This window comes from Anser cygnoides, chromosome 12, assembly GCF_040182565.1.
Source record: "Anser cygnoides isolate HZ-2024a breed goose chromosome 12, Taihu_goose_T2T_genome, whole genome shotgun sequence".
Classification (NCBI taxonomy): domain Eukaryota; kingdom Metazoa; phylum Chordata; class Aves; order Anseriformes; family Anatidae; genus Anser; species Anser cygnoides.
This window is the reverse complement of record NC_089884.1, coordinates 19,764,776-19,782,255: the sequence shown is the minus strand read 5'-3', so window position 1 is coordinate 19,782,255 and position 17,480 is coordinate 19,764,776. Positions and strand designations below refer to the sequence as shown.

Here is a 17,480-nt window from a genome sequence, read left to right as displayed (position 1 = left end):
GTTAAACAAGAAGTTGAAATAAAAATAATGTGATAGACTATAGGGACCACAGACAACTACATATGGCTGATTTTCAAAGACTTTAAAAGTGACCTTTGGGTGACAAAAAAGGCTTGCACTGATTCAGGATAGAAATTGTTTGTCCTCATAAATGCCCTCACTGCCATATATATTTTGCTTTCTATTGGAACACAAAATACTGATGGAACAAGTAACTCAAAATGGAATTTTCTTTTGTATAGTTATAGCTTTCCCCATTAAAGTTTATGTTAAAATTTAAAGGAATCTCAAATATGAAAATATTTAAGTCAACACATGAATGACCTACCTTCCTAGACTTTCAGAAAACATCATGTCATGTTAGACCTTGCTACATTTCCCTCAAGTGGAGAAAACATTCCCAAATTTCCCAACAGTGGAAAAAACAGGGCCTACAGTGCATATGAAGAGGTAAATCAAAAATTCACATTCCTGAACGTATTAGAGCTTCTTACTCAATAGCTTCTTAACATCATATGAGGTCTTTTGCCTTCCTATGGAAAAAGAAAATACAGATACACATTCTCCCAAACAAACATAAGTCAGAAATTCCTCATTTAAAAAAAAAAGAAATGCAATGGCAAAGCTCATAATTTGGAAACAGAGTTACTTAGTTACAAAGAAACAATAAGTACACTTAGAAAAATAATATGCATGTCCTTTTATAATTTTATTTGTCCCATCTATAATGCTAGAGGTCTCCTTTTGTTTTAAAGAGGAAAATAAATCATATTTCTTTCGTCAGTGTTCTTATTTGGCAAATATTATTGCAGTTGAGTAGGGTGAAAGAAGCCAAGACCCCTTGTGAAATGTCTCTGAAACCATCTATTATCTTCGAGCCACAGGGGAATATAAAAGAAAAGCAAATCAGTTAGAACTTCACAAGTAGACAGATATCAATGGAAATTATAAACTCTGAAGAAGGAAAGGTAACATTACTACTACTATAATGAGGAAAAGCCAGTTTGTTTGTTTTTAAATCAAAAACAAACAATCACAGATCTTAATCTTTTCAGATTCAGAAAACTTATTGTTTGTAGACTAAAATATTTTTGCCTCTTCAGTACTTCCCTCTTTTCCTTCACATTGTCTCAGCTGTTAACCTCCACATAGAAAATATGTCATAACCCAGACTAAAGATAATTTAATGCATTTTTGTTCTAGGTCTTACCTACATTTAGATGCTAAACAAAATATTTATAGCCTAGAAAATGAACCATCTCACCTTGGAGATGGATCTAACTGTCCTTGAACACACTCACTGTCTCCCAGCACTCTGCAGCTTGGGTACAACAATGAGAGACAGCAGGAATTATAAGATGCCACAGTAACTGTTGATTATCAGTGGCATAAATAAACAAAAAAAAAATCGGATTTGAAAGAGTTGTTAAGTATAATATTAAACGATACAACAGTGACATTAATTATTTGAACACCTTCACAGAAAACAACTTGAAATTCATTTTCTAAGCAGCATATCATACACAGTAACAGAGAAATTTGGAACTAATCTGAATATTTTGCATTTTTTGCATTAAGAATGTTTCACGTGGAAAGTTTGTAATAAGACAGACACTAACAAGCTCTTTTATTGCCTAATCATTCAGAACAGAAGGCAGTATTTGCAGAAGAACATATTCAGTGTCTTTTGTGGTAAAGAACATCCATTTTAATAATATTTTTTCTTTGAATTTTTAATGCATATACTATTACAGAACATAATGGCTCTTATTACCTTTCTGTTGCTCAAAATATTCAGGGAGGATTGAATTACATACATAGCATTTCTGCTTTTCTGTGCAGAATACAAAACTGCAACCCAACCCCAGAATAATCCTTGTGAAATGATATAGCAGGCATAGCTCCTCATATATATAAACAGATACACACCCACCCAGAAGTTTGTACCACAAAATTCACATGCTTCAGTTCTTTTTGCAATAGAAATTTTACTTGCACAAACACACTGGTGAGATGCCAGCCCCAACTTCCTTTGCCTGAAGCAATATGACACAGTTGTACTTTATTTTGTGTACTCTTTATTGTACTCACTCACAAATAAATATTTGCAATGCAGCTGAATCAGCTTTTGACCTACTTCTGAAAAAAAAAAATTTTTTCCTAAAAGTTTTTTTTTAAACACACACACGTCATGAAACCATCAAAATCCACAGCTAGCAACAGATTTTAAATATGTATAACAACCCAGTAACTTTTTGTACCAGTTTCAGAAACACTCTAGAAAAGGATCAAATACAGACTTGTACCCAGGAATTACTGCAAATTACACAAATACATCTCCTTAGATGTATTTGCCATACATGCCATGTATTACATGCCATATATACCTGCCATACATTAAGTGTTGAAAAAATCTGAGGATTATTATAAAGCTGCAAGACACCCAGACATACAACAGCTTGGGCGGTACATAAGATAATCTCTATAGTTCCATTAACAAAATGTACAATTGTAAATCAACTACTAATTAATGGATGACATAACTCCAACAAGACTAGAAAGATATTTAGCTCTTTGCAAGCAAAATAAGGGAATGGGAATCTGGTCTCAGATTTTTCTAGATAGCAGTTTCATATTACATATCTGATGCCTCCAGAATTTGCCTCAAATGCAGTTGTTTTAGAGAGAACCATAAGAGCTGTAATTAGACTAACACACCAGAATTTAACGTCTGCATATTCTGCACTTTATTTCCCATTTTATAAGGGCTTAGTATCTATTAATTAATTACCTAATTATTACCTAATAATAATTCTCCCAGCTACATAGCACATGCAGGAGTTTGCTGAATTCTTATGTTACTCTGGTTGCTAATGCTCCTCAAAAAGTTAAAAGGCAACCACTCACATGTGAGGGAAGAATTTAGTGGGCTAATGGCTTTATCATGTGAATATCTCCTGTCTAATGTACAGTTTTATGAACACACACACCCATCACACCTCCAGCATTAATTCATTTCCTGGTGTAGCTTTTACATAAAAAGTCAAAGCCCTAAGGAATCTGGTTTGGAAACTAAGGTATTGATAAATGTTCCCACAACTGTCCTGGGTTCCCACTTTCTTCTGAAGGCAGTTCCAGATAAACAGATACTCAATTCTAATCTCTACAAAGTTTCTATGTTTAAATGTATAATCACAACTTTGCTGAATCAAGATTTCAACCTTAATGCATCCCCTTTTCTGCCCTAAATGGCTATGACTTAGCTACTAAACTAATAAGGCATGCTTTCTATTCATCTTCATAATACGGCAAGTTTTTGCTGCCTGTTCCTAAAACTCTACCTTAAGGATGGTATTTCTAACCAGCTCTACTCCAAAAATGCTTTTATTAGTAACACCATTACCACACACAAGTGCCCTAACTGATTTATCTGTAACATGGTAACTCAAAAAAGCAATTATTTCGGGCATGGTGATAACAAGAATTACCAGAGAGAATTGAAGTAAACAAGAAGCTAGTGAGATAAAGATTTCTAATATTTGCTTGCTGTATTAATACTTATTGAAACAGAATCAGTTTTGGAAATTTAACCACTGTTTTCTTCTGTTTGATTCTCACCAAAACTGCTTGCATTTCTCTTAGCCCAGAATTTCTATTTATTTACTATATCTGAAGCATCGGTTACCACAACAACATAACGCAATAGATCAAAACAATTTCAGCCAGATTTTCAGAGAGACTTGAACTTCCCATTACATATAGTTGCGTGTCAGAAGACTTATCTTCATAGAAGAACACTGTTCTTTTATAAAGTGATACATGCCTCAGCCTAACAGCCACTGAGGCTGTGGATAAAAAGCAATGAGAAAGGGAGGTACAGATTAATACACATGAATATATTCATAGATTATCAGTGGATCCAAGAATTCCATATTCTCCAAGTCAACAAATACTGAATTTCTTCACAAGCTATGACAAAGCAGCCTCCTAGTGCACTGCACCTGAGTACCAGTTTTGAGGGGCCAGATTTCCCTGCAGCCCCTTTTTGTGAAGAGTTTAAAAGTCCCTTCCAAAGGCATCTTCAGATAAAAACAAAACGTAATTGTAGCTTAAAAGAGTAATTTGAAAAGAAACAGCTTGGAGATGAAACAAAGACAAGAGCTACTGGATAGAGCAAAAGTAGAGAAAAGAGTTTGTGAGAAAAAGGGAATTATGGCTACAGGGTTACTTGGTTTTATAAAGTATGGGAAAACACAAAAACAATTTTACATAGCAGACACACGCAGAAATGACAGAAGTCAATTCTGCAGCATTCTCCCCTCCAGAAACCATGCCCCCCCATAAAATCTGCCATTTACCTTTGAATCCAAACAATTTGCTCTAGCTCACCAAGTCATTGCACCCTCAATTCTGCTGGATGGGACAATGACTCTGCATCTCCCGCCTCTGTTTCTTTTGTCCAAAGACACCTTTTAAAGGAAAATTCACCAGCACTAAGTCTACACAATGTCTTAAAAGGGATATTTAAAACAACATGCAAACCATTCGTAAGTATGTAAATTGGGTAATTACCAGTTGTGCTCCATGAAGCTTGGCAGACATACATAAATTGATGTTTTAGGTAGATGGTGTAATTTCTCTGTCCCCTATGTCAGTTGCTGCACTGTCCCATACCATCTTCCCAGAGCAAGAAAATAGTAAACTGTTAGAGTTGAAAAGAATGCCTGAATCATGACATCATTTGAAGCAACTCAGTTGCCCAACTTACTTAGCACTGGGCTTAGAGTTAAAAGTGAGTTGTATATGACTCTGACCCAGACCATAATTCTGCTCAACTTGAAACATGAATGAATAGTCTGGCAGACACTGCCATTTTCTCAACTCAGGCATAATTTGTGGCAGAATCTCAAACAGACAGTAATTTATAAATGACAACTGACTTCAACTTAAGAAATTTTCCATTTAAGAAAGCTTTTCAAAAGCCATTATAAACACTCAAACCTAACTAGAACAGGGCTAAATTTAAAGCTTATAATTTCTGCAATGTTCGTGAAAAGACAAAAAAACATTGTTTACCATTTCCCCCATTTTCCAGTGTAGATGCTATACAGTTTCTACGATGTTGGATGGGATTGGCAAAGTTTCAACAAAACAAAACAAACTAACAATAAAACTCACTTAGCTGTAAGCAATATTTATAGGAAGTGCTGGTAACCCACAAGTCTCAACGTTTCATTACAAAGCTGTTTGTGTTACAGCAAAAGAATGAAAAGTTAAATAGTAAACAGCCTGCAGATAGGAACGTGATACTTTCCCTGGCAATTTCAGTAACTAAATTCCATCACTTGTATAGACTGTAATATGGGATACTGAATATAGGAGAGGAGGGCAAACAATGCCCCCGTGTACTCACTAGGAGGCTAAGAAAAAATAACACTGAAGATAACTACATGTTAAATTAGATCCATGAGTAATTTGCTTTACAACACTTCCCAGCTGCAAGAAAGAGAGGTGAAGGCCTTGGTTTGCTGAAGAAATAGCTAAGCAACCAGTTTTTCCTGTGTCATCCTGTTGCTTGGAAGTAGCCAACCTGGATTTGTAAGTGACCTTAAGAATGGCTGCTGACATTGCTCTCCAAGATCGCTAAAATTATCCTACATTGTGCTAGTTTTCAGAGGAATTAAGGAGACTTAACCAACATATTGCAAAGAGGAACAACAAATACCACATATAAATCCATCTTGTTTTGCCACCCAGACCTTTGTCTTTAGGAAATAACTAATCCACAGTTGCATTTGTGTATTGTAGAGAAGTGCATTTCCAATCACGTAGGAAAGATGTCAGACGCTCAGGTTTCACAGTAAGAGAGCCAGAGAAAAATTTACTAAGCACTTTTATCCCTTTAAATTGTCTTGAAGAAATGAACAAGAATCAAACTTTCTAACATTTTAATGTCAACAATAATGTTCTTTAAGGAACTCTTCACAGTACTAATACTAAAATTTATCTTCACTATATCTGAGGCCTTGTAAAGATCAAGGACCCCTTCTAGTTGAGAAAGCAAGACCCATAAAGACAACTTGACAAAAACAGGTAAACCAGAAATTATAGAGAAAGAAATGAGGAAAGGCTCAAGGGCCCACAAGAATTCGGTGTAAGAGTTCTAGCCACACATATAAAAGTTTTCTGCTGTTAAAGGGCTTATATTCTCTCACACACAAATATTTTTCCTAAGGCACTGCTCTATCTCAGTTCACGATTATAACTTTGACCACTGCCAAAGATGCAATAATGTAATCAACCTGGAATCCACTATTTGATTTTAAATTTTATTTTATTTTTAAAACCACATATTTACACCTTTGATTTAAAATTTGCTTTTTTCATTATGCTGTTTTATATCAATTTCAGAATTCTACCACACCACATAGTTTCTCTAAAAATTTTGTATGATGAATACTTGCATTGTAGGCACACAAAAATACAAAGTTGCATGTGAAGAAGTAGTTTGTAGGTGTGTGTGTATCTTTTCCATTTGCACCTATTATTTCCTTAAGTCTAACACTAAATGGAAGGAATCAGACAGACAAGTGCTCATCATGTGAAGATCAAGATTCGACATTTCTGTAAGTACTTTACTGAATTTGCCAACCTTCAGAGGCTTTGTAACAGAATATTAAGCTATATAGCATGTATTGAACAAGGATGCTGAAACACCAACTTGAGTTTATTTCAATCAATATTCCATTTTTTTGAAGCCAGGGACTCTTGCACAGTGCTCATCTGACAGCCTTTGACATGAGCAGCATTAATAAATGTTGACATTGAGGTTGATTACTCTCCCTCTACAAGCTTGGACTAGTCAGACACTGACTAATCCCTTCATTCTTTCTATCCGAGTTGCTCCTGTTTCTGTTCTGCTTGCTACTGCTTAGTTTTATCTGTAGCATTCAGTGCACCAAAAATAGAGGCTTAGAAAACCTGACACTAAGATGATGTACGGTGTTATTAAGCTCCAGTAAAAGCTGTAAAAAAATGTAATGAAAATTAACATCAGTGACGTGCATCTTTCTAATGTCTGTACAATTCCTAAACTAGCACCATCCTACTTTCATTTCAGTATAGATAAACCACATACTTTTGGGCTAGATTGTTGCTTTCTCAAGTGACCTGCATACGCAGTAACAAACAGTACACCCCCCTAGAAACAGTACAAGGAAGGAAATGTACACAGAGAACAATTCCCTCAAAGGCCTCATTGGCTTGAATGGCCACATACTATTCAAGTTGAACCAGATGTGCCGACACACTGAAAGGTATCATTACAAGGCAAGGTTCTCCCGATCCCCTCCACCAATTCCCAGGTTGAGTTATATAATTAATGAGTGCACAGCACTAGCTTGGCTCTTCCAGTTGGAAAGCCAATAACCATCCCTAAGGGAAGACTATACGATTTATTACACCACAATATACACACTTACAAGAATCCCATTGTTTTTTTAAGGTTATCATTAAACTCATTAAATGCCCTCCATCTCATTTTTTTTTCAGTTTATTTTCTATTATCATTAAAATTACTCCATTGCTAAACTAAAAAAAAAAAACAAAAAGTATAAACAATTTACTCAGGAGAAAGGTACATAAAAGCCAGCAATGTCTTGGGAATCCTAATAGAGCAGAAGCCCTTTCTGAATATGAACTCATCACAAATGCCCTCCATTAAAAGCTGTTAGCTTATCAGATACTGTAATCTTCCTCTTGTTGAGTCAAAAGCAAGTTATTCTATCTAGAATCATAAACTAAATTCCTCACTTGAATAGAATCAGTTTATTTTCCTTTCAATTGTAATGGCATATATGCAATTCAAAGGGTGTTGCTATCCCAAAAATGGATTCTGGCACTTTGTAGAGTTTTGGTTTTTTTTTGTTTGTTTTGTTTTATCTGAGGCTGTAAAATAAGAGTGAGGAAATAATTTCAAAAAATTCAGTACTAAGGATAATCACAATGCAACAGAGTAATCAGAATACAAAACTGATTGAGGTAGCAGACAATGTTCTGAAATGCAAACTGAAATTAATTTACAGAGCTTAAACACCTTTTTTTTTTTTTTAAGATACATTAACTATACTTGAATGTCTCTCCAGCTGAGTAATACCACACTTAAAGTTCTTCTAGTTAAATTCATGAACAGTTTGTGAAAAAATATTAACAACAGTGACAGAATTGGGCTTCACACCTGACAGTCACTGGGAAATCCCTTCACTTTCAAGTCTTTTAAATCAAATCTATAACGATTAAGTCTGTTTTTAGTCACAGTAATCAGCCAGCAATAACAAACTGAAGCCTTCCAGTTCATCAGAAGTCAATTACACAGAGCTGCAGTAAAGTTAAATGATAGTACAACACGTGGGTACAAGGCACAATGCATGCCACGAAGAGAAAGTGTAGCTAATTTTAAGATGTGAGATGGAGGCTAAATTCAACCCAGACAGGATACCACATCAGGTGCACAGTAAAGTGTGGGCAGATCAATACTGCTCTGTTTGTAATCAGGCCTGGGTGATACAGGGGAGCCCTACCCCAAAATACAACTGGCCATACAAGACTGAGCTGGTGCAGTTTGTCTGCTAGCTGGACTTGCCATGGATCCAGCTTTGCTGCAAGGTATTCAAGTGACATTTATATCAGAGCCTGTTCCCCAGCTCAAAGCACAAACCTGTGTAATATGCATTGTTTCAGCACTTCCCATCATTTGAGAAAATAAAATTGTGGAGAAGAGAGTCTGCCAGAAATTCTGGACATTTGATGTAGCTTACATATCAAAGAATATCCAGACTTGTGCTAACTGTTCTTCTGCCACATGTTAATATATGATGACCCTAAGGAGATTCCTTCTCTCCCTTTCACCTTACCACATACCATCTGTCTTATGCAGACTCCTATCAGTGTCCAGCAATTCATAGTTCAAAGACATCTAGGCTGAGCCAGAAATGATATCTTTGTATTTAAGTGTCCTTCACGGAGCCATAATATCCTGTTGCAGTGAGTGAGCTCTAAAATTTAGTTACATGCTGTGTGAAGTGAAGAAATACCCCTTTTGTTTTGAACATGCTCCTGATGATTTCATTTTGATGCCAGCAGTCATCATATCATAAGAAACAGGGAACAATCGCTCCCTTTCTACCTTGTCTGTATTACCTGTGATATCACTGACCTTTTTCATACCCCTCTTTATTATCTTTTTCCAAACTGAACAGTTCTAGACTATTTAACCGTTTCTCATATGCAAGCCATTCCATTCCCTTGCTCTTTCTTGTTGCTTTTCTCCATACAATGCTAATTCAATTAAAGGTTTTTCAAACAGGGACAAGAAGTATACGTAGAATTCCAAAAGAAAGTTCAACATGGATTACTAACTTTAAAAAAAAAAAAAAAAAACTTTTACTCTCTACTCTTTTCCTTTTGTTCATGCTCTATGCAGTTTACTGAGCTGCAGATATTACTCCACATTATTAAATTTTGTAGCTCGCTCAACAAGACTCTGAGTCCATGCTAACTACATTTTGTGCTGCCATAGCTACACATTCTAACACGTCTTAGGCTAGCCGAACACCTCTGGTGCATCTAAATGAGATGCAGAGAAGGTGCATTAGGTCAGGCTACTCCTTCCTACCACTTCCATCAATTTTGAAGTTCTTTGTGACTCTGATCTTTTTAGATGGAAACACCTACTTGAAATTTCACAGTTACATGTGCATTTATTCCCCTGGGTTTACTTACTAAAGGGAATAAAGTGTTACAGTTCCAGGTTGTAGCCTGTATTATACCATATTCTGTGAAGCATTCAGTAACTACTTGCTTGTACCTTCAGACAAGAGAAAAAAATCTTAGGTTTGAAATGGTTATTTCTCACCTGCCATCTTTAATCACTGTGCTTTGGATCCAACACTTTTTGATAAAACAGAGTAAACAATAAGTGTTTCTAGAAATAAATCAGTAATACAGAATTTTGTACCTCTTTATTCTCTCACTCGCCCAGTTCTTTCCATATTTAAACAAAATAACTATAACTGTTCGTTCTTCTCTTCATAACTGAAAGTACTAGAAGCTGGAAGAAAATTAATGTTGGATAAATAACTCACAATCAATTTACAAAATCCCTCCTTCTGTTCAGAATGGCCCAGCCATATCACAGGCTTCCTCACTGTATTTGAAATTCAGCATCTTCGTGTAGTCTGTCTACAAGTGGCTGGATTAGACTGACGGGAACCAGCCAATCACTCAGTTTCAGTCTATTACCTTCAGTGTTAAAGAAATCTTATAAAGCTTTCCAATGCAAAAACACGCTGTCACTTTTTAATCTGAGCTTCTATAAACATTGTGCAACATTCTGATAAAATTGATTGTTTCCACTAATGTTTCCTTAGTAGATCTGCAATACTTTGCAGAATAATATACAAAAGGATCATAAAATTGAAGAACAATCAGTTCCAGGCAAACATTAACAGGACACCTACAAACACTACCCTTTAGCAGAAGTATTTTGAGTGAAGAGACTAACAAGGTTTCAACGTGCTTATATGCAGTATGGTGTGATGGGTAAAGAAAACTACATTATTATTTCCAGTTCTGTTGAGTCACGTCTCTTGGTAATAAAGTACAGGAGAATCTGAGAAAGGGAGGATTCTTTTCTACTAAGAAAAGACTTCATAACATCCCTGAATACAACAGTACTAAATCCCCCAATATAAGATGTTAACAGATTACCTACAGTGACACTGCATTTTTAAAGATGGTGTCATTTATATTGCTGTCAGCTCACAAAATGACTTTTCTACTTTTTATTGCAATACAAAGAATTACAGAAAATCTTTTGTACAAGTAAATGTCAAAAGAACTGCTACCACATTTCTACAAAGCCGTGATTCATTCTGATTGTTGTACAGGTGTTAGAGAGATTAGTTCTGGTTTACTTTTCTGCTTATCTCTACTGAGAACTATGGCGTATGTGATTCAGTAGAAACAGCTCTGAGAGAAGTGTTTGCGAGAGCAAAATGTGTCAGAAAAGTGAAATTACCTTTCCATCATGATGTCAAAGAAGGCTGCAGATGCATATTCTCTGCCTACCCAACAAAATCCCACTGGAATTTTACGTGACTTTACTGCCTTGTAAAAAAATAAATTTGATTTATACAAGATTCATAGCATTTTCCATGATCATTTAATTCTAATTCAAATTCACAGCAGACTTTTCAAGTGGCTTAAGTGTACTACAAAACCAAACCCTCCTCCTTTTTTCTGAGTAAATTTAAACTATTGGTAGGTCTTGGAATTACTCAAGGCCTTAAAAATTTACCTAAGGATGTCTTGTTCATTAGATCAAATAGATCTTGTTCAGGATCAAATAGCATCAGCATTAATAAGAGGATTGATAAGAATACACTTGCCAAATTCTCCATTAATACTGTATATCCCATTGCTCCCATGGCAGGTGAATTCTTCATTAAGTATGCAAAGCTGCAACAACTTGCTTATTAATAAAATACAGTTCTCTCTGGATTAATCCTGTGCCTACCAACAAGGAAATAACAACCCAAAGCTCACAAAGTTCTATTAGTATTAATGAGTTTTTTCACAATTAAATCACGAAGGCGCCCAACAATTTATTTTAATGGGTTTTATGTATATTCCTATTATCATACTATTTTTCCATCTGTATTCCTTTCTTGGATGCCCTCCTTTGTAGTTTGTTCCCTTAAAAAAAAAATTGTAAGCTACCTGTTGTGTTTTTATGATTAAAATTATTAAATCTAAAGCATGATTTTATCTACATTGCTTGCTTCTGGTTTTTAGACACAAGAATTTCCATCTTTAAAAGACCTACAGGTAAAACATGAATTATAGCTTCTGGGACATGAAGTCCACACCTGACGTTCACAAAAGAAACTAACACACAAAATATTCAGAGATGATACACTTCAAAACTATCAGAACATGACAAAACCATTAGCTTGCAAAATCCTTATAGAGTTGTAGTCAATCTAATCAGGTAGGAATAGCTTGTATTGTTGTCTTGTCAATATCAATTTAGACCACCCACTGGTTCCTACCTATTTTTTTTATCATTGATTCTGCATCTTTCCTGCCCATATCATACAGCTAAATTCATTCTAATATGACAAGGTCTTGAGGATTTATAGACAATTCTCTAACTGTAACAAATTGCTATCCTTGTTAGGGTTCCAGCTACAATCCCCATTGGAAAAATGTTATGAGAGATACTATCAAAGTGATCACTGGCTGCTGATGCAGAAATGAACACAAGTCATTTTTAGTTAAAATCAGAAGGTGCAGAAATAATAGTAGAGTGAGAGGATTTATTAAGTTACAGTCATTCACCAGGAAAAGAAAATTAATTTTTAAAAAAGTAACACACTTCAAAAGTTTTGAAGGTCTGTAAATCCTTGGTTTAATAGTGTAGCTAAGAATCCTTATTTATTCAATAAAAATATACATGTGGGATCTTCTTGTAAACAATACTCAGGTTTTTTCTTTAGAGATCAGATCACATGGAACTGTAAGATAAACTTCATACATAAAATGGTTTACCATTCCAAGCTCTCCTGGCTACTGCAAAATTTTTATTTATTTAATGTGCCATGTATTGCATATGACCATTGATGGACCTCTAAATGTCAGGAAGATGCATGAACAGGATGCAGCCTTAGACAACATTTAGGTACAATAAAAGTGTCTTCCAGTTAGATCAATTATTTGCTTCTGTCTTTGAAATATTCTGAAAAAGAAATGGTTATTTTCCCTTCGTCAATTTTTTTTTTGAAGATGTCACTGAAAAAAAATTCTATATTCTTTCATTCTTACAAATAACAAAAGTATGGCTTCTGTTTTTTAACAATAGGAGCTGCTCTTTGCTGAGATCAAGAGACTAGTAAAGTGGGAAAAGCTTGAAAATCTACTCTGACTCAGAATTTTTAAATATTTGGCATATGCTGGATAACTGGTATTTGTAACAAGGGTTTGAGGTTTTTCACTTTGTCAAGGATTCCAAAAGATCTGTTCAGTGAGACTAAATTGAGTTAATTAAGACCCATTGGCCCTGATCAGAGCTTCTGACAACGAAATCCAAACAGAAGAGTAACACAGAGGAAACCTAAGAGGGATCCAGCTCAGGACAGTTTCTACAAGTATCCTAATAGAAGAGATGGTATTTGACACCAGGAAGGAGCATCCAATAGAGCAAAACTCATCATTCATAAGAGTAGGGTCTTCAGTGTTTCTGTTACTTTCCTTTTTGCGCTCAGTATGGTTACATATGATACATGTGGTAAAATCTCTCACTACCAGCCTAGTAAAGCGAGCCTCCAGAAATCATGAGACTATCATTTCCTTATTCTACATCCTGTTACAGTTAACAAAGTGCAATCGAAGAGTTCAATAACCTTATTCGCTTTTCTCAGTTTATACCAAGAGCAGCAGTGTCGGAGTCCACCAAGTCAGATGAATTTCTAAAGGATTCAAGAGGGACACTATGCAAAGCCAAGGCTGCTGGACACTTAAAAAGGGTTCCTTAGTCTGATCTCATCATTTCTCTGATTACCTTTCTGTTTCTTTCCCTCTTCATCTGCTCATTTTTTCTATTCAGCTGAAGAGATTTTCTTTAACCACTGCTTCTTGAATCAGTTTTTTCTCCCAATTCTATTTTCTCAACTTGAAAACGACAATTTGTTTGGCAGAGAAAATTCTTATTTTCAATATTTGCTTCCTCACAAAAACAGGTGATACAGTGCTACAGGTAAAGGAGAAAAAAATACAGGTGTTATTCAGCTTATTTAAAAGCTTTTTTTTTTTTTCCCTCAAAATACACGATTACTGAATGTAAAAATGAATAATAGAAGAAAAGAAAAAATAGACCGAGACTATAGTGAAAGTAGCAAGCTGAAGTAGTCCAATACCTTGGAGGGGAAGACAGAGGTGTACTTAGGTATGAATTCAATAAATATATAAAGATCATCTTATTTAGTGCAATGAGGAAGACGTTCCACTTATTCCTGTTTTATTCTGGGAGAATACTATTTAAAGAAGATAACATGCTTAGCTACATCAAAGTGGGGGAAAAAAATCAAATAGAGTTACTTAAATTAGATATTATGTGGCACATTTAGAGCCACTTGACAATGTTTTAATGATCTTCCAGTTAAAAGCTCTTTAAAAGAGTTACCACACAACTATTTCGTAGGCTGGCTTACACCACTAATAAGAAAAGAAGCATTTAAGTGCAGTAGCAGAAGCTACCAAAGACTGAAGTCATTTTTACTTAGTAAGATGACACCAGTGCTATATAAGCAGCTAAGAGTGTAATAATGCTGTAGCAATAACCAAAGAGTACCCTCCTGTGTTGAAAAGGAGTTACTCTAGTTAGGATGAACAACATAATTTCTTTCCTCATCACAAATGTAAAATTAAAGATGACTTTATTGCAGTAATTTATTCTAGTCCTTCTAGACATCGTAACTATTGCAATAAAGATAATAGAGCATAGTTAGATGAAATTAATTACTAAAACATAACATCATTAATAGATAAAAAGACTTTAAAAAGGGAAATATCAGTTGCTACTATTTAACAGTAAATTCTTACACTGGTTATTATATCAACAGGGCCAAATAAAAGTACTTTGCATGTGTAATGTAAGTAAATTACAAATTTGACTAAAATAAATCACATTTTTAACATAAGAGTTCTTTCAGCTGAGACGCTAGTGGATACATCTGACAGCCCTGTATGCCACCACCCTGACATACAGTTATTAGGAACAGTTTGTAACATTCCCGTTTTGTCTGTGAATAGACATTTTAATTGAAAAATCATTTGCCCATAAAATTATCAACATCAATTTACATTCTACAAAGGGACTGCATTATGACCATAACAGAAATTGTAAGTGGATTCATTTTACCACTAAATCACTTTACATTATGCTGTGAACAGAATGATTAAAGCAGGTTAGCATTTTCTTGGCAAAGTAATTATGTGGTTATGCATTTCAGCCACACCAATATTTATACTAGCTAGTCCATTTATCTTGGTGACAGAACATCTATACTAAATGGACAGAATACATTTTATTTACTTGATGCAGTTCATTTAATGCACAAAATACTTTCAAACTTAGTTTTTGTAATCATGATAGCTTTATCTATTTATTTATTTATTTCATTTTCTTGCAGAACAAATTTAATCTAGTGTTTAAGTAGTGAATAAAGTACCTAGTAGGTCAGCTACACAGAACTTAACATGCTTAGATCAAGGGAAATCAAGACAGTATGATTTGATGCACTACTCTTGTTTTAGGGACTAAAATACTCTTAGTGAATTAGAAAAAGGAAATGCCCATTCAAAACTGATGGTAATGGCCACAGTGTTTCAGAACATAAACAACCTCAGTGAAAACTTGTTAATTGGCTTGCTGACTGTGGTGAGCAATAGCAACCTGAATATTTGGCTGAAAGCCACCTTTTCTCAATGCAGAGAAGACCAATCAACGGACACCAACTCCCAAAACATCCTGCTGAAATGTCACCTGTGACTTGGAACAGCACGCTCCTGCTCTCACGTTCTGGACTGGGCTCAGCATCCAGCTCTTTGTATTTGATGATCCATATACACGTGCCCACTAGACAATATACACAGGATAGTAGCACATTTTTATTTGATGTTCAACTCTTTTTTTATCTGAAGAAAAGAGGCTCCATTCCTGTTCAAAGTAAAGAACTCTCGAACTGATTTCCTCAGCTGCACAGCCTTTAGAAACTGGCAGAAGCATTACAGCTCCCCAGACACACTCCATTCTCATTAAATGACTAATCTAAAACCAGCCAACCAAAACGCATCGAATAACTGCACAGAATACGAATGTTTTACTCCCAATGTAGAACTCAAATTAAAACAAATCACTGTTATACCTCAGGTCTGAGTGACCCACAGGGTAATGCTCTATGGTGTGCTTTGTACAACACTGATGATGTGTGTTTTATTTTTTTGGTTTGTTTCTGTTTTGTTTTAATCTAATGACCAAAATTCAGTTCATGAAAAACAATCAACTGTAAATTGTATAATTTTAAAATGTAGGTGCAATCCCTCAAACTGGAAACAGAAGTCTGGCGGTAACAGAGCACGACAACTCAACCACATTTTAAAGCAACATTAATAGAGCATATTTGTGCATCTACCTTTCAAAAATAATTTATTACAAAAAAAACGACTAGAAGCATTTTCCTTAGTAGCATCAAATTACTACAATCAGTTACCCACAAAAAATAACACAATATACTTATGAATTTCAACAACATTCTAGAGGCAGCAATTTATAGGTAGTTAAATATCTAACAATATTGGAATAAATAGACTTTGTTTAAAAATGTCAATATTGAATAATTCAAATTATTTCTACTTAGGAGAATATTGTCTGAAGCTAAATTTTATGTTTACCTAATTTCTAATATAGAACTTATCTGCAAATAAATGGTGTAGTGATCCTTAGAAATTGTTTGAACACAGAACACATACATTATCTTGCACACCAAATTAGACCAGACAATTATCAAGTATTATATTAACTTGCTCTATTCTATTCTTTGTACTAGTTGAACTGCTCCTTCCTTAGATCGAACAAAATACACTTACCTACGATGTGCACTAAAACATGCCTAAATCATACCCACGCATAAGTCCCAGCAAACCTCCAACTTAAAACAAGTCACTTATACACAAGAATCTCCTTTGCTTGGCTGATATTTGCAGGATACATGTCAATTCAGAGACAGCACAAGCAGTGACAGGAGTGATGCTGTATAGTTTTGACACAAAAGGCTTTGGTCCCAGGAAGAAAAGAAACTCTATCCTTCCCTTATTGTCTCAATAACATGCAAATTCTCAGAAGGGATAAATCAGAACACTCCTACCACCTACTGACCCTAATACTCCCGTTTAACTGTTTATTTCCATTATGAACAAGGTTTTCCTGCCCCCCTGACACCTCCCCAGTCACTAAACCTGGTAAGCCAGCTTTAAGATAGCATAGTTTTGTGTTCCTTTGTACACAAGTACAAAGACACAGAAGACTCATAATCTTGTAGTCTATTAGGTACTTAAACATGAACTGTAATTTGATGTAGGCAGTTGCTTTACCTTTAAATACACCAGGGTCCCAAGTAATAAAACTATAAAGCAGCACACATTGTGCTTGTCTGTAGCACATGCAGAGATTCTTCTAGTTCGATCATTCTCAGTTCAGAGGCTGAACCCTAACAGTGCGTTATTTAGCCATCCCTCTAGTTGACCAAGGAGACTAAAAACTAGGACAACACTCAAACTGAACTTTGAGACATCAGAAAAACAGAAACAGTCTGAGAACCGGGAAAAGGAAACAGGAAAGGAAAAACTAGCACAGGTCCCAAGGA

At 35.2% G+C, this 17,480-nt stretch overlaps 1 protein-coding gene across 17 annotated transcripts in view; it reads right to left on the bottom strand.

The window, feature by feature from the left end:
• Window positions 1–17,480, bottom strand: part of LOC106039565 (uncharacterized) — a 506,901-nt gene that overhangs the window by 450,270 nt on the left and 39,151 nt on the right. Inside the window, exon 5 of one of the 17 annotated variants that reach the window (XR_010834560.1) lies at window positions 6,379–7,025. The exons of 15 other annotated variants lie outside the window; for them this stretch is intronic. The gene's annotated coding sequence lies outside the window, so the exon portion shown is untranslated. Of the gene's footprint in view, window positions 1–6,378; window positions 7,026–12,425; window positions 13,808–17,480 lie in introns of those variants that run through there. One more of the 17 variants, XR_010834559.1, reaches the window with a different exon arrangement.